Source organism: Strix aluco, chromosome 3 (assembly GCF_031877795.1).
Source record: "Strix aluco isolate bStrAlu1 chromosome 3, bStrAlu1.hap1, whole genome shotgun sequence".
NCBI classification, from domain to species: Eukaryota; Metazoa; Chordata; class Aves; order Strigiformes; family Strigidae; genus Strix; species Strix aluco.
In genome coordinates this window covers 15868117-15893587 of record NC_133933.1, presented here as the reverse complement: position 1 = coordinate 15893587, position 25471 = coordinate 15868117, and the positions used below count along the sequence as shown (strand labels likewise).

The 25471-nt window shown below is 45.9% G+C and overlaps 1 protein-coding gene across 3 annotated transcripts in view; it reads left to right on the top strand.

The window, feature by feature from the left end:
• LOC141920567 (sodium/potassium/calcium exchanger 3) overlaps nt 1-25471 on the top strand; it is a 282625-nt gene that overhangs the window by 82014 nt on the left and 175140 nt on the right. For all 3 annotated transcript variants that reach the window (XM_074817520.1, XM_074817519.1, XM_074817527.1), the window contains one exon: nt 19631-19707. The gene's annotated coding sequence lies outside the window, so the exon portion shown is untranslated. The remainder of the gene's footprint in view (nt 1-19630; nt 19708-25471) is intronic.

Genomic DNA, 25471 nt, shown 5'->3' with positions numbered 1-25471 from the left:
ATTGGAGGAAGGGGTATTGTAAGTATGGTCTGGGACATGGTTAGTCAAGAGGAGCACCAAAGCACCACCCTGTCTCAAGGAAGCAGCACCTTCTTAGCAGCCTTGCATCAACATGCTCCACAAAGCTGGCATCAGCATCGTCATTTGTGAACTAATAAGCGTGAGGCATCCAGATGGCAGAAATAATGTGTGTATTGTAGCAAAGCCTAATGCTAACTCCTAGTGATAATGCGATGTTCCTTGGGTATCGGTAGCAATGTTCTGTTCTAAAATGGTAATAAAGTGCGCATTTGCTTATTAGTAATGAATGTCAAGCCATTCACCATCATGGAAATATCCTATTTCCATGACTTTGATAAATAGCTGCTGAAGCTCATGAATTTTTAATACTAGTCCTATATTTAGGGGCTTTCAGTTTCTGAGGGAGATAAAAGGCTCTTCGGAGATGGAGTTCTGGAAGCGCCTTGTCTTCTGCAACTGCTGCTACCTATTTAAAGCTAGTGTTATCTTTCTGATGTATGAATATTATGCTGACATTGATTGATATGATTTTTATGCCAGTGATTAGGCTCTAAGCTTGCCTGTCACTATAAAGCAAAATGTGTAACTGCAGAGGAACCTGCCGTGTACTTTGCTTCATCTGCATATGATGCTTGTTCCCTTTTCCCCAATAATCAGAGTATAAAACCAAATGCACTGATTCTTCTTTATCATGAGGCTCTCCTACTTCAGATAAATAAATATATGTAGTATTGAGTGGGGGCAATGGGGGGGATGTATGTATATATGTGTGCCTATAGATAAGTACATGTCTGTATATACACATATGTGTGTGTAGCCTCTGCAAGCCCTTTTTATAGGCACACAAATGAAACTCATGTCAGTTTGTATTTCAGTGCCAGTGAGGAAGGGAATATGCACACACACAGACAGAGTGAACATGCTCACCAGAACATGACTGCCTTTGTTTCTGCCAGCTAGCAGGATTGCAGGGTTTGTGGTGCTCCTCTAGCTCAGCGTAGTTCATCAGGGAATAAATATAGCTAACCAGTGGTAAAACTGCAGAAGTCTTTAAGTATCTTTTTTGCACAGAAACTAGCTAGGACAAAATAGGAAAAGAAAACCTGAAATCCGTAAGTGAAACTCCAGAGGAAAGGACAACCCAACTCTGCTGCACATTGGAGGACAGTCTGTGGCCCTCCACCCTGCCAGGGCTACTGGGTACTCAGAGCAAAACTTGTGCATGGATTTCCCAAGGATCTGCACCCTGATGGCTCTTGCTTTCTGGCTGAATCTCCTAAACAGCACTGAGCTTCTCCATCAGGGATGCTCTTCTGGACAAAATGGGAGCAAGACAAAAGAATAGCACTATATATGTAATTAAAAGGAGACACAAATCTCTTGAGCTTCTTTCTGTGAAATTCAGAAGTTGAGATGTGGGAAGTGTTCAAGGCCAGGTTGGATGGGGCTTTGAGCAACCTGGTCTAGTGGAAGGTGTCCCTGTCTATGGCAGGGGAGTTGGAATTAGATGATCTTTAAGATCCGTTCCAACCCAAACCATTCTATGATTCTATGATCAAAAAGTGTACACTCTGTCTGAGCTGTGCTGGAGAGCCAGAAATCTGAGTTTCACTGACCTCAGCCCTTGGCATTCAATTTCATAAAGGTATTGTGACAGACTTTCTGCCAGAGTCACTTTGTAGCATACCACTGAAGTCAATAGAGATCCTCAGTTAGGGCTAATTGCTGGAGTGCCCTCGGTTTAGACGAGGCCATGGTGGTTTCTGTCAGTGCAGGACCTAACTTGCTGCATCCAGTTCTTTCTATGGTCATCACCAGTATTCAGCTGGCTCAGAGTATGGTTTGCAGTTGCTGGAGACCATCTGAATGTTTTCATGCTGTAACCAGTGACAATGAGCAAGCTGTAAATAGCATTCATGTGGTGAGCCCACAGGTTTGGTGGTCTGCCCCTCCCTTGGATCAGAAGGTGCTAGGAGGACTGTGGATGTAATGTCCACACCGCTGGGCTGAGGCGATGCTTTGAGTTGTGCAGTCAGGGACCAAAACCAAAATGTTGGTGCTTGGCCCTGAAACAAATCTGGTTTCATCTACTCACCAGAAGCAAAGTAGAAGCTGTGCAAGGGCTCATTTGGGAGGCTCTGGGCATTTGCTTCATATCCATAAATGGGAGTCCTGACTGTTTTTAGAAAGTGATTTATCAAGCTTCTTGGGACAGTATGTGTATCAGTCTTCACTGAAATGGTCATTGGCAAGCCCATGATTAATGCATGTAACACTAAGAAAAAATGGCTAAATCTCAGCCTGAAGTAAGGGAAGAACTAGTGACAGGATAATTAGCTAGCTGAGAAGCCTCCCAATTGAGCCTGGACATGATGAACTTCATGGTGCAATAGCTGAAGAATTGGATCAAATAATCCCCAAACCATTAGCAGATAACACTGAGGACCTGTCAGATATGCAGGTAACATGAAGCATTGAGGGTCCTGGTATACATTTGGAGGAGCAGACTGCTATCCAAAAATGCTGATAAACTGAAAAAGGGTCAGGAGAAGGTCGCGATGACGTTTGAAGGGCACAGGTAAGCGCACTGTGCTGTGGGATAACCAGCCAGGCAGAGAGCTGGCTGCGGCGCTCTCCCAGAGGGAGCTGGGGTTGTGGCTGATCACACACTGAGTTCAAGCCAGCAACGTTGTGGTGCCTTGGAAAAGACAACCTATCATCCTGAGAAGGCAGGGATATATCTTGGGAAAGCAGTGAAAACAATTCTCTCTTTACCATAGGTAGGGTTTATATTTTGCATAGGCAGAGTTCGTTTTTTCTCAAGATTATGTCAGTCTGCTGTAGCACTGTTTTCTATGTTACTCTGATTTGCAAAGGACCTGTGCTTATTTCTGTAGGTACCTGTAAAAAATACCGCTGGATGTAAAAGCACAGCAAGAAAAAGGGAGCTGTACTGCTTTGTCACCTGAAAATCCCTCCCAACGTGCTTTTTCATTGAAGGCAAAGGCCACAAATTTTTATGCAGCATGTGCAAATGGGGATTTTCTCTTGGGTGCACACATGACATGGCTATCTGGAGGACAAGAGAACTCTTGTTCATATGTTAGTGAATGTGTTTGTGGGAATCCGGCCCTCTTTGGGTAGGTTTTCGTTGGCTAATTTCAGTGATGGTTTATTTCAGCAGTGTTACCAATACTGAGCATGGATTGCAAGACTGATTGCAGCAATCAGCATTTTCATTCGAGTGAATGCTACTTGTTTACATCCCCAAGAATTCCCTTTTAATGTATGTTCATTAGTCTATCTAAGTAAAGGATTACTTTTAATTTCCCTCTTATATACGTAACTAATGCATCTATCATTTTAACTTTGCAATCTTGGAATGGAAATTTTTCGTGTCAGTTTTATATGCAAAGAGCAAAAAGATGGATGTCTGAAGTATGTAACTCACTGATTTGCTAAATATATTTACTTAAAATATAAGTGCCTAAGCACTTTAAGCACCTTGCAGATGGTAGTGTTGGGATGGAAAAGTGAAAGGATAGCTTTGCTTCTGTTTTGACTGAGAGGAGAAGGGAGCAGATCTTTTGTGTGTTGGGAATGTAAGCTTAAAGGAAAAATCTTTACAGACTTTGGGGTCCTATACTTGGAAGAACAAATAGTCATTCATCCTGTGCATATAGACTGTGTGTTGCAAGAAAGTAGCCAAAACAGAAAGAAGCAGTTTTGAAAAGTTGTTGTTGCATAAGGTGATCTCATACCTCGACTTTGTAAACATTTGCTCTGCCGAGGAACCGGCTCAAATGCTGGCAGAGTAGACCCCAGGCAGGGGTACTGGCACGTCCCAGCAGGACGGTGCCCGGGCCATGCCGAGCGCTGCCTTTGCCCATCTCCATCCCAGTGCTGTGACACCAGCAGCTGCTCAGGCCAAGTGGGGCCCAGGGCGCCTGGCTGCGGGGACTGCCCAGCGGCTGGTGGAGGGGTGGTTGTGCTCGCTGTGCTCCCGGGGCGGCCGGGACAGTGGCTCTCTGACACAGGCAGGGCTGCCCTGCCTCGCACATTGGGCTCCTCTTTTCTAGGCTGGTCTGCTGGTAGAAAAGACAGGCTGTGTGGCCTTATTGTCCAGAATTAATCTCCAAATAATGTAAAACACTGATTACATCAAAGTAAGAAAATAGTTAATGGGATGCCTAATGTAAAATAACAAAGAGATTGTAATAGCTTTAAGCATTTAGAAATTTGAGGGAGCTTAAAGAGTATTAGAGTTGCTACGCAGATGAGCCTGGACAGTTTAAACATTGAAATTCATTTGCAGGCAACAAATCCCTGCAACGATGGCATGTGAGTAGCAGAGCCTGTGGCAGCTGTGTGGCTGGGCTCTGCTTCCTGGGGGCTGGGAGGGCAGGGGGAGCTCCAAGGGCCAGGCTGGCCCCTCCAGAGCAAACTGTAGTCGCAGTGACTTCCAGCTCCCAGCTGAAATAAAACCATCCCCCTTGGCCTGGAGAAGCACTTTGGCTACTCGTTGGTGGGCATCCTCCTCTCACAGCATCTCACCATCCACTTACTCCTCTGACCTCGGGTGCTGGCCCTGCACCGCGCTCCCAGGTACAGGCGCCATCCGTCCTCTTGCTTGCAATAGCATTGCCATACTTTTACCTCGCAGTGCTGGCTTTGACCCAAGTTGAAGCTGCCTCCTTGGAAGAAGAGAGAGTAAAAAGAGATAAGATAAAAACATTTCAAAGTTTTCTAGAGGTGTTTTTGGCTGTAGGCTGTTGCTGACTCCATCCCCTACTTGGATGCAAAAGAAGAAGGACAAGGCTGAGACTTGAGCACTCAGGGTTTCTTCTAAAGATGTCTGAACCAGTAGCGAGGAAAGAGTTGAGAGCATTTTCATTTCATCCTTGCTTTCTGCCTTTCCTGCTTAAACAGGAGACTGTCAGTGTTTGGTGAAGGGTGCAAGAATAAATAGGCAAAGCTGAAGCCTTAATTCCTGGGAGGTTAAATGCCAAATACCAGGGCTGCTTGTTCACTGAAGAGCCTAGACACTAAAGTCTGAACACCTCTGAACATTACACTGCTGCTCTGAAGTGGTGCAGATCACTTGCACCCATCTTGAGGTAAACTCTCGGGGAATGAGAAGGTGGGAGGCAGAAGACCCTCTCTAAAAATGCCATTCCTCATTTACAAGGATGAGGGTACAAGACTGTATCTATGGTCTTGTACTCAGCAGGCGAGTGAGACAGCTCTTCAGTTAGTCACTTCTGCCGTTGACTTGAAGCTGATGACTTCTTGAAAGAGGGGTTAGAAACAAAGCCCGTGTGAGGAGCCCTGCAGGGGCGAGGTTCATCACTGATACAGCGTGGTGCTTTATGCAGGAGACGTGGACAATTCTGTCAGGAGCCGAACAGAGCTAGTGAGTGAGGTTTCAGCTGTGTCACACTAAAATAAATTGGCTTAAACTGAACATTTTTCCATCATGCAACCTGTTATTAAAATTCACTCTGCCCACTAGTGCAACAAACTAGAAGCACCGAGTGTTTTGGAATTGCTCGTACCGATGCAGACCAGTTGTGCACAAAGTGGAATCGTTTTATTTAAAGCACTGCAAGTCCCTGTGTGCACCCTCCGAAACATCTTTAAAAATGCTACCAGAAGTTGATTCTTTGTAAAAGTAACTAATCTGCTAGCACTTTAAAAATCAGTTGGGATTGCACTGGGATTTGTGCTTCTTCAGCTAAACCAGTGAGGGATTACAGAATTAGTTTATACCAGTAGCAAAACCAGGGTGGTTGTTACTATGAAGGACACATTGTCTTCTGTGTGTCTGAAATGTAGAATTAAAGTTGTTTCTCTTAGGAGAAGGAGAGGTCTGCGAGGGGCCGGGGCAGATGAAGCATCCTGCCTGGGGTTGTGGGAATGTCCATCAGTCGCAGTTGCGTGCTTGAAATGTGGAGCAAGGAAATGATAACTAGGGGCTCCTGGAGGCAGGATTAATAGCAAAATGAGGACTGTTGCTTTTGATACCAACTTATGTCCCTTTGGCTTCCTCCACGATTGCTGTCTGTGGGAAGACCAGGCTATTTGAGGCTAGTTCTAATAAAAAGTTATTTTTCCTGTTTCACAAGACACATCAGAGTGGGCATCATTAGCTGCTGCCCTCCCCTCAATAAGGGCTCCTCTGTCAGCCATCAGTCCTGTCTGTCCCTTGACCTAGTGTCAGGGTGCAGAGCAGACCTCTGCTAAGTGATAACAGTGGTCTGGCTCTTTCTATAGGGATCCTGCTCCACAGGTTGCCATGGCTGTGGGAGACTGTAGGCAGCAAGTGACTGGTTTTGGGCTAAGAAGAGTTGAACAGGGGTGCGTGAGCGCACTGCCAGGGTGTGGGCAAGTCCCCTAAAAGGGCCCATGGGTCCCCTGGCAGATTTTGGAGGTGATCTCTTGTGATGTACTGCCCCTTTTCCGTGGGAAATTGGCTAGTCCCGGGAATTGGCTAGTGTGGGGAGTTTGGAAGTCACCAGGAGCAGGTTTCGAGCCTAGCAAATCAGGTAGGTGTGTGCTCGTCCCGCAGGAGAGGAAAGCCACAGCCGCCCACAGTGCTGGCGGTACATTCTCTGCTTGTTTGGCAAAAAGTTGGCTCCATCTGTCTCGTGTTTCGGCTGTGTGTCCAAGTTTCTGCTTGTTGTGCATCCAGCAACTTGTATGCAGATCTGTGCTCCGGCAGAACGGGCTTCGTGGCACTGGGCACAGTGGTGGGTACGCTGGTGCTGGCTAATACGTATCCCATCTGTTCTGCAAGCACCATCATGTGGCTGATACTTAGCAGGCAGATTGATTTTTCAAAATAAGTAAATAAAGGGAGGGGAAAGCCCTCATGTCTAATGAACAGATACGTCTGCAGGTAGCCTGAGCTCAGTATGGCCACTACGTGACCAGCATCCTGCACCTGGCAAAGGTGATGTTCAGGCTGGAAGGAGCATCTAGAGCACAAAACATTCCCAGACCATGTGTTTAAGCTACAACTTTGACATGTTTTGAGCAAAGTCCCAAATGTTTGTTTGTTTGCAGGAGGTTTTTTGGATGCACTAATCCAGGTTCCCAGCCACCCTTATACTGGGGATATGGCTGAAGCATACCGGGAAGAATTTATTCCCCACTTATGACATTCCCATCCAGCACTTGGGATCTTGAGAGATGAAAAAGTCCTTCTCTTTTCTCCCCAAGATAAAAAGAGATGTAACAGCAGCATCTGTTCCTTTCCAGGTGGCTTTATAAAAGTGTTTCTTGCAAAAAAAGTGCCTTTTTTGGTTAGCCTACCCATCAGTATGAACATAATGTAAATATTTGTTCCCCAAAATAAAGCTAATGAAAGAGAGACTGTATTCTGGTCCCAATCAAAAGAAGTTCAGGAAGTCCAGAATAGCTGTAATTAATCCAGTAAGTTATTAGGAATTTCTGGCAGTTCATGTGAGGACAGGAGCTAGCCAAAGATTTGTTCTTTTCTTGCTGTGGTTTTGCTGAGAACCTTCCTCGTGCCAGTTATTTCTGACCAGAGTGTGTGGCTGATAATGGATAACTTTGCACAAGTATTGCATTTGTCAAGGGAAACATCTTGATCCAAGGCCAGCTGTGCTTAGGTCTGTGGAAGTTATAACTGTGGGCAATTCTGGTAATGCCTCCATGCATTTCCTTCTAGAAGCAGTAATTGTTGCTAGCGGGGGGGGGGGGGGACACACACAAACAAAGCAAAACAAAAACTGTAGCATGATCAAATGAAATGCAGAAATACAAAAGCTAAGAGATCCTGGAAAACAATTGCCAGAATCTTGCTGTGACAGAAATAAGTCTTCTACTGAACAAAAGAAAATATAACCTTCTATTTAAAGGTCATTTGCTGTTGTTACTTGACTTAAACTCTCTCTGAACCATATGCTGTTGTATATTATTTATTATTCCTGATTTTTTCCCCAATTGTGTTTAGACATATTTGCTTGTCCTCAGATACACCTCTGACCTTGCAAGCTATTCATTTGCATTGAGGCCACGCAGAACCTTTTTAACTTCACAAGGGCTCTGCTTATATGTAGAGATTTGTTGCTTGGAGGCTTTACTTTCTGCATCTGGGGAAAGCATCTGTTTCAGGGAAACCTTTTCTGGATCTGACTCTTGTTTTGTGTGTGTACGCTTGGCATAATGGAACAGCCACATGATGGAGCAGGATTTGAGGCTGGAGGCACACTGCAATACAACACACAACCAAGAGAGTCTAAAGAAAGGGGGGATGACAGAATATGGGGTGCTCAGAGTTGAGCACTTCACATGTGCCTCATTTCAGAGGAAATGCATTTTTCAATTTCTGTACAACTCTGAACATCTTAAACGTTGAACATGTGAAAATCAGATGTGAGTGGAATTATAGGCAACTAAGCCGTTAGGTACACTAACAAAGCTATGTGTGTTTTACACGTATCACAAGCCTGGCCAGATCTTCCCTTCCTAGAGTTCTGCTACAAGGCAGAAATGGGGCTTCCCGGATTTAATGAAGGGTGTTTGCATAGGTGGGTAGATGGGGAAGCTTGCAATGCCTGGTGTTTTCAGTCAGTGATTTCTCATGAGTCTTCCTCCAGAACAGGAGGGAGTGATATTTGTTCTCACTTCCCATGCAAATGATCTGCCAGTTCTGTATTCCCCATGGTACACGTGGTTCATCATCTCATATTTCCATTCCACCGTCTTCTCCCTCCTCTCTTTCCTCCAGCCCATACATAACTTACCATACTTGAAAAAAATGTAAAACTCTCCCATTTTATTCATACCATGTCTATTTTGTCTGGCTCACCCCACCAGGAGGCTCCTGTGAACAGGTACTTGACAAGGCTCAGCAGCTTCAGCTATGATGCTCCCATCACTTTGCCTCTTGCTGCGATCTCTGACAGAGGAGCTGATAAGATACCAGCTATCTGTAATTGAAACGTGTCTTTTGACTGGGCTGTTAGACTGGGCTGTAATGTCCTGATAAATTAAGCTAAAAATCAGTGAGGGGAAAAAAACCTATCTGGCATGGTGTAAGATGATAGCCCTAACTTCATTTAACCTGCTGGTGCTGTCACCTGAAGCTCCTGAGCCCACAGGTATCTCTGTGTGGCTTGACATGGCCATTTCCACACGGCCAGGCTTTGCATCTCATCTGGCCGATGAGCCATGGCCTCTGGAGGATCTGCTCTTGGTGGAGCAGAAACAGACTCCGGGGGTGGGGGGGGTGGGGGGGGGGGGGAGAAGGGAGAAGGGAGGGGGTAAGGGAGGCTGGTTGGGCAGTTTCTTGGGTTCCTCTTGATTAGAGTACATAAATCCTTAAACACATCCTTAATTATGCGGGTATTAGGGAGAGCAGTTTTAGACTGATTTGATTGTTGGAGAGGCACAGATTGTTACAGAGAACAAGAAAAAAGTGATGACTGACAGTGTTGAAGATACTGGGGGTCCTGTGGGCTTGCTCGGCTTGCAGAGGGGCTGAGGGGTCCCTCCAGCGACAGGGAGGCCAAAAAAAAGATGCTTGTCTGTGATGGTAAGATCTGTGCTGTGCATGTGGCCCAGAGGCAGGTCTGTATTCCATTAGGAAGCTGTGTGTTTTAAGCTGGTGAAGTGACCAGAGGCTTGCATGGAAAATACCGGGGGTCATTCCCTTGTCTCTGGCTTTTGGATCTGTGATATGAAGCTCTCAGTGACAATAGGCACGAGCTGGGGCTCTGTGCTGGATTCTGTTCAAGGCCAGTTTGTGTGCAGAGGATTGGCAACCTTCAGCACGTTTGAGCAGGCAGGGTCGCGTTAGTTCCTCGCAGTGCTGCGGCAGGCTGGCAGGGCGGGTGGAAACCTCTGCTCACGCTCAGCTCTTGCTCGGCTCCCTCCCCGCTCCGGCACTGAGCCAGCCGGGCTCCACGGGCGCGCAGGAGTGCGGGGAGGAAAAGTCATCAGCTCAGTGGAAGTCATGCAGCCGCTGTATTTTTGTTTCTGAAAGCAGCCTGGCATGCTGCCCGTTCTGCATGTATGGTATGTGCTAACTTGGAGAGACAGAGCAGGGAGCCGGGGGTACCCCAGAGCAGCTGCGTGCAGTTTTGGGGGCTTTTGGATGTGCACAGCTGTCTCAGCTCCGTAACACTGCTCCCCCTCTCCATGGGCCCTGACTGCACTCTCCTACAGCTGCCCGTGGAGCCGTTCACTGGCCCAGCAGCGATTTCTGAAAGGGTGCACAGTAGAGCTCCGCACCCCCATCATGAACCCCCTCTCAAGGGAGGGACACGACATCTCACAGCCTGGGGGCGTTTCTGACCTACCAGCAAGATTCGGCAGTGTCCTCAGCTGCTTCGCCCCCAGTGCCGACACCGGTATGCCCCGTCACTGCCCTGTTTCCTGGCCAGGTGGTTCAGCATCCTTTGGCAGTGCTGCCATCTGGCCTCGGTGGCACGCTGCAGCCAGGATGAATGTCTTCCAGTAAGAGCGTTTGACACAGCTGTATCTAGTCTAAATACCTAAAAAAAACCCCAAGACTGAATAAATGGCCATGTGTGAGTAAGAGAGTAAAGTTACGATGGGATTTATATCCTGACAGGATCCCACAGCACTCCCCTCTTGCCATATTTAGTTAAAGGGCTACTTTCTGATAAGAGAACATAGCAAATCAACCAAAATGCTTTAAGGGGAGAAGTTCATGGGATGAGCTATTTGTGATGGGAATTCCTCAGGTGGGACTCAGGGTCTTTATGCAGCTCCTGAGCATGCTACCTATGTAACATGCCCCCTCATCTGCAAGGGCTGCACCTTTCCACAGAGCTCCCGAAAAGTTAAGGTGGAAATGTTTGCTGATTGTGTGCAGACCAAAGCCCTCTGCTCCATGTATTCACATCTCTGTCTAAGGCTGCTCTGCTTCATGTTACATCTGTACCGGCAGCTATTTGTACCATAAAGCCTAGTTTCCAAAGGCCGCCTGTAATAAAAAGGGGATGTCAGGTGAGCACACAGCACCAGTGTCAAGGAATGGTCTCTGAGACTGGATCACTGCTAAGACCCCCAGGGCCATGCGCTGTGGCCAGAGTCAGAGGAGCTCCCTCCTGCTCCCACAGTCTTCACCACAGGGATCCCCTCATCCAGCCATGTGAAGCAACATCACTTCACTCTGCTTCCCCTCCTCCAGGAAACCTTGGGTGGCCCCATGCGTCTGCCTGTGTACTCTCTCCCTTTAAAAGGTGACTTGGCACCCACCCAGATGTGCTGCAGGGAAGGTTGTGACTGTGGCTCAGAGGTGGTCTGCAGTGGACTCGCTAATGTTGACTTGTAGCAAGGCTCCCTGTCATGACAGTAATGCTCTGGGTGTGTTGTTGACGACTGCTGAAGAGCCAGCCTGGAAAAACATAGAAACGCTTTTGTTCAGAGCGTTTGCCATCAGCATCCTTTGTGCTGGGCGTAAGCCTGCTACTCATGAGCAAATCAGCGTGCAGTAACTCAAGGAAGTAGAAGTGTGCATAAGCTCATCACTGCCTGAACGTCCACCGTAAAGGTTCAATTTTTGGTAATTAGAAATTCATTGCTGCGCAGGTACCAAGAATGCTATCTGAACATCCATTGTTTGGTAAGAGCCGACCCTTTTAAAGCAGTCGCAAGGTGTGGGACAGTGCCATTGGCTATGGGGGGGATGCTGCATGATTTATAATGGTGTGCTGTACCCCTGTGCACTTGCAGCTGCTTGTTTTCAGCAGTTAAGTGGTGACATGAGTAAAACATTAGCAAAATTATGTATTATTGATATATCAGCATAGTTTGGCTCTCTTGAATTTTAGATCACGCAACTGTAATGCAAACACCATTTTTACTTGGCAGAAAGACATTTGTATATATAAAAAAAAGAAAAAAAGGTACTCTGCCCTCCCCTCAGCAAGAATTTCACCGATCCTTATTGCTTTTAAAGACAACCAAAGATTTTCACAGTCCCTTGCTCTCCTGTACCACGTCATTTAAAGCTGTTCCCATGGGCTTTGGCTGCAGGGACGGGTGTGCTGCAGAGCGTGGGGCTGTCCATGTACAAGCCAGTCTCCAAGCAGTGGTAGCTGTGAAGCTGAACATATCCAGCAGTTCCTGAGCCCCCTCACCTCCCCACGTCTTCAAGCTCACCTCAGTGGCTCACTGGTCCGTGTGAGGGACAGACTTCAGGGATGTAGCAGTTACTCTCCTATATATTTGGTAGGGCTTACAGCGCTGTCAGAGTTGATACCATTCAGGGGATGCTGTTGGAGGTCAGGGAATTGGGCTAGACAGTGTGCAGGCAGGTGGTGAATTATTGCTAACCCTGAAGCAGTCAGAAATCTTGAGTTTGAGTTTAAAATAATGAATTTGAGGATGGAGAGGGAAGGTAAAGGATTGTTTTAAAGTATATTTTTATTTCCCTGTGTAAAAAGCTATTGGCATTGATTCAAAAAATGTTGTCTCAGGTCACAAGGTCTTACTCCACTAATATCTGTCCCTCATAGATGACAATAGTAGAAGTTGAAGAAACCTACTGAGCAAACATGCGAGGACACTTTCAGATGAGCTGCAGCTGTTTGCTGTACAGGGACTTCCTGAGCCACAAGAGCAATCTTTACGTTACTAGTCTTTGAGGGAATTCTTTTCTTCTGTTGGCTTGTCAGTTTTCTCTGTGAAGCCACGGAAAATTCAGATTTACAGCACGTGATGACAAGCTGACCTGCTTCCTGCTGGCCTCTCTCATTTAGGCACCAGGAGAGCTGGTGAGCAGTTGGTCCCTTTTCTCCCTCTCCTTGCCACTCGATTTCAGAAACCCCTGCTCCACTCAACCTTTTTCAGGTTAAAGAGGTGGTCTCTATTACAGTGTTTCGTGCTTGACAGCTTGTCCATCCTCCCGACTGATCCCACTGCTGCTCTCTGAGCTGTTCGCAGCTCCGCTACATCCCTCCCGAGATGGGAAGACCAGCATGACAGGCACTGCCTTGGGATACAGCACCGCGTGCGTCTGTGCAATGGCATAGTGATGTTCCCTCAAGTTCTCCGTTCCTGTTGTTTGTTGCTAATGATGTATGATGTATTTGCTTTCCTGTTGCGAGCTGGCACGCTCTGAACACCTCGAGTTGGGCACAGGAGCAAATGATCTGTCATCTGGGCTTAGACAAGAGCTAACACCCAGCTGCTTGGCACAGCAACTTGTCTGTGTTTTTCCAGCTGCAGAAGTATAGTTGTCTCTGGGACTTTCAATGACAGCTGAATACCAACGGTCCCTAAGTGTTGGAATTGCGTATCTAAATCCTGGTTTCTAGTCCAGCCTGCTCATGTAATTTTTTGAAGTCATGCCTTTCTGCAGCCTTATCTTCTTACCCCATGACGGGATGTGCAACCCACTTGTGAAGAGCTATTTGGAAAGAAGCAGCCAAGCAGGGGCCACTGGGCAGAGTAATTCTCCTGGAAAGCTGTATACAAATAGAGGCTGGGCCACTCCCCACTAGGTATTTGGATGCTTTGTGTTTGCAGTGCCTGGTACTGACGTGAATTACCTCTGGCCATGAAAGAATTGTGGAGACAGCGTGAGAAAATGAACTGAGTTTTTAAATTTCTGCGTTTTCTTTGCTGATAATTCATTGCCTAGGCTGAGCATCCTCAGTTCTTCCTTCTGCAAAAGCTATGGCAGATTTCCCAAGGGTTTTCTTGTCCCTAGAGTAGGTACACTGGCTAGAAATATTAAGAATTTTTTAAAAAAAATAAGTATATGTTGCATCTTTGAGAACTATTATTCCAGTACAGTGTTGGGGTTTTTTTAAAAAGAAACCTTTTGGAAAGGTGGAGACATGAAATAGGAGAGGGAAAGGAGTGACAGGGAAAAGGGTTTTGAAAAGGTAACACTCCCTGCTGCCATCCAGAAGAATGGTACAGAAGCATCTTCTCTGCGCATCTGTCCTTGGCACAGCATGTGAACTGCCTGGAGTAGCTTGACTGTGCAGAACAGAGGCGAATTTGTATTGCGCCGGCAAATCCTCTGAACAGAGTGGTAATGCGGATCATTTTGTAAGTCAGCTAAAGCCAAGGCTGAACAGGGTTCCAGTTTTAATGAATCACACACTGATTGAGAGTAAAAGGACAAGAATTTCTTCCAACTCATTGTATTATGACTAAAATAACTTTTTCCTGTCAAGCATGGATGCAAAATTTTCCTCTAAATCTGGCGAGGGGAGTGTGTACTGCGATACCCTTGCAAATGCTTGGTCCTTGCTGGCGTCGTGGCGTGGGCTGCTGTCGATGCCATGTGCCCCACTCTTGAAAGGTGTGGGCTTCCCATTCTGCACAGCAGCTGCTATCTGTCCAAACATCTGAAGTCTTGCCCTCACGTCCTCAGGCTAATGCAGAAGAGCGAAACTTTTTCACACCTACTGCTGGTCTGCTTCTTCATTATTTAGCCTGCTTTTTACCAAGCTTATCCATACCTCGCTAATAGTCATCTCGTTCCAGTTACTTCCAAATTCTAATAATCCTCATATCTACCAGTAATTTTACAAGTTGCCAATACAAGGTTGAACTGCACTCTAAAAAAAGCACTGTGTTGAGCTGCATGCTCCTGTGCTTTGTTTTCTGAGAATGCACCTCTTGTTAACTGAAAACTGAAGCTGAGTTGCGTGCGTCTGAAGGCTGGAGTTCACGCATCTCGGGTAGAAATGCTGTCAGTGCTGGGTGCTGCGGTGCTGCTTCAAGGGTATGGGCCTGGTCTTGGAGACTGGCATTGTACCTAATGCCCACGCAGAAAATGTCCATGGAGGTGCTGAGTTTGTGTCGTGATCTTCCCCTTCTGCAGTTTGCAGGCGCAATACCTATGAAGTCTGCAGGATGAGAGTGGATCAATTGGGCAGAAATCTTCAATTCTTTGAGTTTAGGTTTATTGACAGGGTGGTGGGTTTTTTCCTGGTGCAATCAAAATAAGCGTGGCAAAATCTGCCCCTATTTTCTGTACAAAAGCTGAGAACTCTTTTAAGCAAAATAACAAACTGTATGAGCGTTTATACTGGCTAAATAGGGCAGCTGTTGTTGGAGTGGTGTTCCAGCAACACCCTTTATTTCTTCTTAGAAAGGAGCTCCTGTGTTTTGCAAAGCTCTCCTCTTATCTGTACTCATCTGCACCTGATGCATCTAATAAAAATGCAGCAGATTTCAAATTTGCATACATTATTTTACAATTGTATACGTTCAAGTGTAAACCACTAAAAGCGTTATGTTCACATGATGATGTAGAGAATGCAGTGATGGACACCTTAGATTTTCTCAGATAAGAAGGTGAATTACAGTGTGGAGGTGGGAACCGGAATCTGAGGGAGGATTAAATGTTTTTGCTGTGCACGGAAAGGATGGCTAGGATTCCCCACCTCTGCCAGCAGTGACAAGCTTATTCTATTTCGATACTGTTTTTTTTCTGTATGCTTTTACCTTAGGAGCACTTTGGTCTTCGGTCTCCTTGAACTTCCTAGAGACTCTTGGTAAAGGGATTGGATTTTCATTGTCGCTGTTACAAATTGTCATAGTAAAATCTCCTAGGTAGCTGCAGGAGGGAGTGCAGGAGGGAGAGGGAAGCATATGCATGTGTGTGTTAGCAAAACATTTTGCATATTGCTAAAAACTTACCTCCCCATGTTTTCTTTGCAATGTCTTATGGTCTGGTGAATGGTCAGGAACATTTCTTAAAACTGTGATGAAAACATTTGGTTTTCACATAATGACATTTCGCTGAGGAAAGATGAATCCTTTCCAGCTATTTTAACTTCATTGTCTTACAACTTTCATAGTGTTTTGTGTTGTTTTTTTGGGTTTTTTTAAATCCTGTCTTGGTGCTGATACCTGGCTAGTTTCTTTAGGTTGCACACCTAAACGTGTTTTTGGCAGCTTTGGGTATATCTGGCACAGTACATGTGTTGGAGGTGAGAGGGTAAATGGCATCCTGGCAGTACTAGCTGTGTTTCAGAAGAAAATAGTTGCAACTCCTGGCAGGTGAATCCTGATTTGTTATAAAAAGTCATGGGTATTGCTAGTTCTCATAAAAGGCCAAAACCTTCTGCCTGCTGTGCAGTTTGGGCTGGCCCCCACGCTTGGCATTTCCCTTGGGAGGTGCCAGCAGCCCTGGCTCAGCCTGCCCTCCCCAGACTTCACACCCACCCGGATCCCCAGGACCGGGGCTCCCCCAGCCTGCCCAGGGGTTCAGCACAGGCTGGTCCCGATCCTGATCCTGTGGTGTGCCTGGTCCCCGGTGAACGATGTAAGCCACAAGCTGGCCAAGGGTTACTACGCCAGGCTTCTCAGCAAGCTGTGGTGCACGGCCCTCTCAGACGGCGCGATGTGGTGTTTCCATGGCTGTACCTGTGCTTGCGACGTTACCATGCGTGCGAGGGTATTGCTGGTGCTACTTCATTGTAAGATGAATTTTAAAGGTGCCGTCTGTACTGCTCCAGTAGCTCCCACTAATTTGGTAGGACTCATTATAACGTTTATCAACGCATAGGAATACAATTAACAGTATTAACCTGAGTCTTTGGTCACAAGACCGCTTATGTAAAAAAGAATATTTTCATCCTCAGATACAGTGCCTGGGTAGATCTCTTGCTTGCATTAGTAACAAAATTAAGATGTAGCTACCCTTTGCTCAGTTATTGCTTCACAGGCAGCCAAGCTCTGAGAGTGAGCTGGGTTGTTTTTCCATTTAATCATCTGTAGAATTGTTGATTAAATTCCAATTGCTGGAGCTTTATTAATGATGATGATGTGAAAGCCAGGAAAAATGCAGCTTGATTTTTTTTCCAACTCAAGGCTGAATGTGCAGAACTGACCATTAGAAGAAAGCCATTATTTTTAGTTGTTATTGAGCAATTCAAATCTGGAATTACTGAAGCACTTGGAATGCCAGAACATCTTCTTCACACTTGCTTTTCAGTTTATAACCAAAAGCCATTCCTGCAACCTAATTGGCAGACTGTCTTTAAGTGCTTTATAATCCAATTAACATCCAGAACAGTAATAAAGCATTTGAGTAAATGGAAGAAATTTGTCTTTAAATGACTTGCAATACCGTATTTGCAACAAAGGTTATCCAACTGTATTGCATGCTCTTTTCAATTGTTCTACTGATTACTTGACTTTGGAAAGAGAACTGCTAATCTAACAAAAATATATTGCTCTTAATGAAGGCATACTGACCAGACTAAATTGCTGAGCTGTTTTCTGGGTTGGCATAGTGGGCCATTGTCTGTCCCAGATGCTTGTTAGTGTGTCATTTCTAAGACTTTATGACTCTGTTGGACTTAAACCAGGTAATAAAGCCGAGCTGAAGTGCAAACCTCCTCTAGGTGTAAGCTCATACTTTGGAACTGGTGCTTTTCTCTGCTGTAAGGAGGAAGGGAGTGAAAGCATGAATGAATGCCTGAGCGACCAGGAGGTCATGGTTCTGCTTCCATCACCTCTCACTGCAGATTTCAAAATGTCCCTTTCTTCTCTCTTGATTGTTTAGAAAACTGCCCAAGTTAGGAAGTTGACACAATGGCCACCTAGCTGAGCATCCTACTTCTGGAAGTGGCTAGTTGGGGATGCTTAGGGAGAAGTGTAAGCAACAGAGCATGTGAAGATCAGGTCTTCTGCCCATGCACACCCTTGCTGACTGCTCAAGACAGGGTTTACAGTGACTGGAGTTTGCATTTAGATTACCAGATTTAATATCACCGACACACAGGATCTCTTTCTAGGCCTTTCCTACTTTGTTGCCTGTCGCCAACATCCCTGGGGAAGGAAATCCACCATTTCATAATGCAGGGGATGGTAAAAGTACTTCTGCCTGTTTGCAAAATGTGCCATCTTGTGATTTCAGAAGGTGGAAGGAATTGGAGGGGAGTTACCATCTTCAGCACATCACCGTCTGCCCATGTAGAATGCCGCCTTTTTTTCCTTCCTGTGAGCTGGGCTACAGCAAGGTGTGGTAGAGCACTGAGGAGATCATGGTCATGGGACGATCGGTGAGGTCAGAAGTGGGATCCACTTATGCTGCCAATAGGCAGCTTTACTGAGAAACAGCATCTGATTTGGGTTGCTGGTTTTTTCCCTGCTTTATCTTACCATTATTTGAAATAATTATGTTTTTGCGTGAAGTTTCTTCATGGTTCACTTCTACCAACAGATGCTGTTTCTGCAGCTAATTAGACCACGGAGTCTGCATGAGCCCTGCAGCCTTAGTGCATTGTAAAGGCATATATCCTTCATTTGGAGCAGTAACAGCTTTGCTTTTGAGTTTGCTGCAGGAAAAAGGTGCTGTTGGGAACACGTACAAGGCATGCTGAGGGAGTCCTTGAGCGCTGTCCTTGCGTTTATGTGGGCAGTAGCTGTTGCCTTGCTGTGGATCTTTGGCTGAAGCCTGGCTCCCGGGCTGGGCTGTTTTACAGACACTACCTGGCAGCCGTTCGCTGGGCAGAGCAAGAGCATGCAGGAAAGGTGGGAACTCTCACCTGTTCTCATGGCACCTTCGGAGAAAACTTGCTTCCAGAATTTCAGACATGTGTCACCCCGTTGAACTGTTGTCTTTGGGATGACTCCGGCTTGACTTTGCATGTAGGGTTACAGCTCGTAGAGCTTTGCAGTAATACTAAGCCTTCCCAGTGGAAATCTTTGCAACTCCAGAGAGTTGCACACTTGCTTTTTTTTCCCCAAAGTATTTGATGTGTCTTTGTCAAAACCTCCTCTGCATCACTAGCGCCATCCATCTGTCTTGTCTGTGTTGAGGATGTCTCTGAGGAGACAGGATGAAGTCTGGAGGTAGGGAAAGGATTCATTTCCAAATTTCAATTCAATTTCAATTTCCAAATCTACCCCTGTCCTGGGCTGCATCCCCTATCAGCCACTGACTGGCTGTCTAACACAGCGGGTTATCCTTGGAGCGTTTGCTGTACAGGGAAGTCCATCATCTGTTACTAGTTCAGTGAGGGCAGGGAGAGACACCAGGGTAGGGTAAAGAATGAAAACAGCTGAGAGGCGGTTTACTATAAGGCCTCCACCATGCCTGCTGTTGGGAAGGGCACTCGAGGGAAGTTGTTGCCTGTCTGGAGAGTGTTAGGTCCTGCCAGAGATTGAAGTACACGTTACCTGCACCCTACCTATGGAGAGGCAATGCTGGGGGCTTGAGGGGATGCTCTTACCCATCCATTTCATGTACAAAACTGTAAGTCAGAAATGCTTGGTGAGAGTGACCCATCACCACCTGCTCTGTACAACACTGTTTCCCCTGAACGTTTTCAGGAGAGTGCAGTGCTGCGCTCTCAGGATTTATCAGCCCTCCCGAAGGCGTCTTTGCATACACAAGTTGTGGTTGCCACGGAAGCCGATTACACAGAAAACATTTGAGGAAAGGCTATAATTGCCAGAGGACAAGTTAAGCTAAACGAACAGGGAGGTAAAACAAAAGCCTCTGGCATGGTAGCTGTAGGACTACTGCTTGGTAGAAGAGCTTGGGCAACATTTTGTTACATTACTTAACAGTATGTGTGGTGTTTTTGAATAGCCAGTTAAACATCTGAGCTTTCTTTTTTCCCCCTTTTTGCAGCTCTCCATGAATTCCCCAGTGACATCTTCACAAATGAGGACAGGAGACATGGAGCTGTGGTCCTGCACGTCCTTTGTGTAAGTTTTGTGACGCTGTGTTTCTTCTCCTATGGGTGTGGACAGGGCTTGGTGCGCTCACCGTGGGCTGATGCCGCCTCCTGCCCACAGGGGCTTCTGCTCTCAGTCGTGGTTGTGAGTTTCGGTAACTACACTGAGTATATCATACTTCAGTTTTATATAAACCCCTTTTAAAAGCCCCGGTGCAGCCCATGAGCCCAGGCTCATGCTGTCATGCAAATAAACTCCTGCTAGTTACTTGACTTCAGCCAGACCAGCTTTGCTGAGGGTGTCAGGCTATTGTGGTCCCCTGCCCTCCACCCCCAAGCATGCTGTGGGGTTGGCAAGTTGAGGGAGGATATTGGTGTAATTGCCTTCAAAAATAAGTGAAGTCTTATCCCCAGAGGTTTCCCTCAGAAATCCTTTCAGTACCCCTTATGACGTAGATGTAGGAGAAGGAGATTGGAGAAGGTTTTCTATTTAAAAAGATTATTAACTGATTAATTTTGGGGGGAAAAAAAATATTTGGATTTCCAGAATTCCTCTGAGTAGTTAAGTTGCTAAAGTGAGTTTTTCTTCCTGAATATATTAAAGAAAAGATCGTAATTTCTCATTTGTCAGCTGCAGGGTGTCCTGGATCCTCTTGGGAATTCTGGAGGGCAGCAGACAGGCAAGGGATTTGCCTCAAAGTTCAGAAATGTGCCAAGAAGACTTTAATAGATGCTATTTTAAAGACCTTACTAGTAACAAAAATCTGAGCAATTTTGGGTTTGGAGTTTCTTGATCTCTGCCCCAAAGAAGTCAGTGTAAATGGTGTGCATGGGTAACATCAAAATTAAAGATAAATTCAAGATAAATTTCTTTAAATAACCCTGGTCTGTCAGTCCACTAGACGCTTAGCTAGTGTTAGAGGACCTTGTGTTCAGCAACTGCGGTACTGTCACAGGGAAGCACCATCCCTCAAAATCCGTTCCTCGACTTTTGTTAGGTAGATGAAGACAATTCTTTTCTTTTTTTTTATGTCATCTTCATTTAAGAAGAACTGCTGAGTTGGTACTCCTTGGGAGGAAGAGGCATTCTTAAGCAGCCAAGAAAATACCTGCTTCTAATGAATGTTTAAAAGCATTTAATAATTTTTAGTCAGCTTAAATGAGCAGTCACCATTAGCTATGTGCAATGATTCATGATTTCTTTTAAAGTATGAATTAGATTGTATTGCATGTTGTAATGCGAGCGCTCTGTGTTGTGATTTTATTTCGGCTAAATGGCTGCAAAAATTTGTTGAGTACCATCACTATTAACTTTGGCTAGCTCAGGGCTTCCAAGTTTTCATGGAAACATTGAGCTTTGAGATGTTTTGGAAAGTGAGCACTGGACTCTAGCTGGATTTTTTATCCCCCACAAGAACACTCCCAAAAATGTATATAAACCCTCTCACAAAGCAGTGTCATGCAGCAGCTAGTCACACAGAGTCTCTCCGCAGTTGGTGGAGAGAGAGACCTTCAGAGGATCTCCAGCTCCATCGCTGTAGGTATGGGGTGAAGCGGCAGGTTGGGTTTCACCTGCCTGGCTCTGGTCAAATCTGCTGATTCCCCCCATGGATTGTTCTGCCTGACAGCGGAGCAGGATTGTCCTAATTGGCTGCAGCCCCTGTGCTGTGGGGATCAGTGTCACATGCGGTGGCTCTTGCACATCCCTGGTGCTCATAGTGCCCTCTTCAGAGTGTCTAAATGTGGGGCTTGGGCTGGCCTTGAAAGAGGTGCCAGGAACGGTGCTGGCGGAACCAAGAAGTGGTCCCAAGGAATACTGTACTGGAGACCTGTCCGTGCATCCCAGGCAGCCTGTGGTCTGCTCTTTCCTGACTTTTGGACACTTGATTTCATGACTTCAGGGTCCATTTCACAGCCAGTCAGTGTGTCGCATACCCACCTACCTTGACGCTCATCTTGGCCAGTGTGTGTTTGCATCCCAAGTGCTGATTATTTGTTTTCCTAGCAGTCAGTGCTCTGTGCCTCCAACAGTTTTTGTGTTTTGACAGGAAAAGGTCACTGTTGATCATCTGTTAATTCAAGGAGCTATATTAACTGCTCTTAATCCATACAGAAAGTGCGTAAACATTGTATTGTAGTCTTGAAAAATACTGGCAGGCTGTTGGCACCCTCGTATCTATACTGTGGGTAATAGAAAAATGTTATGAGAGTTGTTTAAGAATGGGATTAACTATATGCAGTTAAATGCATCCCTACTTGAAAAACAGCTATCAGACTTCTGTGCAGCCACTTTAGGCAAAAGGAAATTATTATAGCAACACATTGCTACCTTGTAACCTCACATTTCTTAGATTTTAACACAAAAACTATTTTTAAAAGTCTCTTGAGTTACAGGAATAAGTTTATAATGAGACAATTAAAAATATGAGTTGCTAAGATAATTCTTAATCTCTGCGTGATCCATACCTCTGAATGTGTTTTTCCAGGCTATTTAAAGGAGACAAGACCTGGACTGTATTTTTTCATTATTAGTAGCAGTGAAATCATACAGGATTCTCATACAGTTGACTACATAAACTATGAGTTGGGTTATTTTCCAGTCTGCTTTAATTTGGGCTTCATAATTGCTCTCAAGAAAGTTTATTTTTCCAAAGGCTTTTTTGTCAGTTCTGAATAAGCTGAGCATACTTTAAACACGTATCAAAATGGGATTTGGAGGACTGAAATTTCAAGATGAACTGTCTACTTCAGAATAAAAAGAAAAGGGTTTTTTTAATGAGAACTAGATGTAAGCATCTGCGGTCCCAATAGAAACATATCCAGTTTCTTCCCCTCTAGCAAGCAGCAAGACAGATACCTCGGTCCATCGGTGCTCCATCATTCTCCATGGTGGTTTTTACTGACCAAAAAAATTCATTGACCACACTCCACCTTGTGTGGACCTGAGGTGCAGGACCCACCTAGATTCACCCTTTCTAGCACCATGGTACTTGGTGGGTGACATCCTTGGCTGTTGGATGTTGTCACAAGGTGTATGGATCTAAGACAGCAGGCATCAGCTGAGAAGTTTCCTGGTGTCTTTCTACCCCAAGCTGCCTTCCATGAATCCCAAGGAAAGCTCCCCAAGCTTCACTGTCTGTGGCTCTGGTCCAGCCCCTTGGGCAGAATGGGAAGCAGAAGCAGCACTCCTATAGCAGAGTAAATGTTTGTGATCTATTGTCAAAGAAAAAAATGATACGTAGAGAAAACGGACAACTGTGAGCATTTAGCAATCTGCATCTTTAATCTGGGTTGAAAGGGGGTGCTAAACCTCTAATTCTGTTTTTTACCTTCCAGCGATACAGTTACCAAATGTGTGATCAAATCAGAGCATGTGCAGAAATGCATTTTTGTGGGGAAAAGGGGATATAGACACAGAGTCACATTGTCCCCATTGAAATTTCTTTGTGGATTTGAGGAAACCAGACTGTAAAAGGGGCTTTGTAATGGTAGGGAGAACAATGGAGTGATGATTAGCAGGTCATCATCATGCTTCTCATGTTTATTGACCTCGTCTTAAAATGTTCTAATTCATTTCAGTAAAAACTTGTTCTTTCTCCTCTGCCCCTTTGCCCATACTTTCATGTTTATTTCAGAAAGACATCAAGGTAAAGCTGGTTTAACAAAAGCCATAGAACTAGGGAGCAAATGCTATAAACTGGGGCCTTGGGAGAATGCAGTAGATGGCCTTGCAGGGGATTCCCAAGGCATAGAATCATAGAACGGTTTGGGTTGGAAGGGATCTTAAAGATCCCCATGGGCAGGGACAGCTTTGACCAGGTTGCTCAATGCCCCGTCCAACACTTCCAGGGAGGAGGCAGCCACAACTTCTCCAGACAACCTGTTCCAGTGTCTCACCACCCTCACAGTAAAGAATTTCTTCTTCATATCTAATCTAAATCTACCCTCTGTCAGTTTAAAACCGTTACCCCTTGTCCTGTCCCTACAATCCTGATAAAATGTCCCTCCCCATCTTTCCTGTAGGCCCCCTTTAAGTACTGGAAGGCTGTTATAAGGTCTCCCTTCTCTCCTCTGGGCTGAACAACCCCAACTCTCTCAGCCTGTCCTCAGAAAGGAGGTGCTTCAGCCCCTGATCATCTTCATCGCCTCCTCTGGACTCACTCGAGCACATTTGTGTCCTCCTTATGCTGGGGGCCCCAGAGGTAAACACAGCTCTGCAGGTGGGGTCTCACAAGAGCAGAGTAGAGGGGGAGAAGCCTCTCCCTCGACCTGCTGGTCACACTTCTCTTGATGCAGCCCAGGAGACGGTTGGCTTTCTGAGCTGTGAGTGCACATTGCTGGCTCATAGTCAGTTTTCCATCCACTCTAGTGCTCCCACGTCCTTCCCTGCAGGGCTGCTCTCAATCCACTCATCGCCCAGTCTGTATTTGTGCTTGGGATGGCCCTGACCCACATGCAGGACCTTGCACTTGGCCTTGCTGAACTTCATGAGGTTTGCATGGGCCCACCACTCAAGCCTGTCCAGGTCCCTCTGAATGGCATCCCTTTCCTCCAGCGTGTCGACCTATTGTTTAATAAAAGTGAAAACACAAAGAGATCCCACAGTGGGGCTGTGCAGAATTACTTAACATAATCTGATGCTTTATGAAGATGAAAGTAAATCCTTAAACATTTCAAACATCTAGGAAGAACTGGTCATGAACAGTTTAGCAATGCTTTCTAGTTATGAGCTGAAAATACATCAGTTTAAAGGAAAAGTGGGCTACTAAAACCATATTACAGGTTTGGAGCCATAGTGTTTAATTTCTCCTTAGATACATCTTTGGAGGTCATCAACTGATTGTTTAACTGCTCTTAATTACTTTCATGCCCTCTCTGAGAAGAGGGCATGCTGCTCTGGACACCCCCATTAAGTTGCTGGTTTGGGATGTTCAGTTTGGAGGGAGCCAGGGTCTAGATTTTGAGAGTCTGGTGCTGTTCACTGCTAAAGGATCAAGTACACAGTCTGCAATCCAGGAGGTCGCCAGCACTTGGGTACTTCATTTTGCAATCTTAGCATTGTTCCTGATGGTGTGTGGGTGGGTGTCTAGGCTTTCTTGTAACATTTGATTGGTTTTTAGTTTGTCCAGCATTCTGCTGCCTGTGCAGACCGTCAGCCCTACCATGCTCATGGACACTGCACCATAGGCACCCATTACCTCCACGAGACAGGAGGGAAATTGCTTCACCAAGTAATTTCTGCTGACAGCAGAGGAATAAGGGTTTGGGTATCACTGCAGGTTTCCCCAAAGAGCCCAATGGGATGGGCACTACCTTTCCTCCCTGCTCCATTGCTGCTTAGTCTTTGCCCATCTGCAGGCTCTGCCCCGATTCTTATGTTATCCCAGTCTTTTTGACAGTATGGTGTCGGTTCTCCTTTTCCCAGCTTTTTGCAGGAATCCAGAATGTGGTGCCAGGACACGTTGCGCTGCCAGTGTGAAGGGTCTGTGCATGCACCGTCAAGGTCAGGCAGAGCCCGGGCACGCACGCTGAGCAGGAGTGACAGAGCGGTGTGGTGCTTAGCGGTGTCGGTGCTTAGCGGTCCCACAGGCTTCTCGTTTGCCATTGTTCAGCGTGGCCATGGGAACAGGGTGCACCGATGGGGCACCTGCCCCCTTCATGTGAGCTGCTCAGAAAACGTAGGTCACTCTGGATGTATTCTGTCTTTATCTTTCTGCACTGAGTCAAAAACCAGCCGTGTCTCATTTCTGTACCGCAGACCTATCTTGTTAGGGTGATGATTTTCCAGTGTCCTG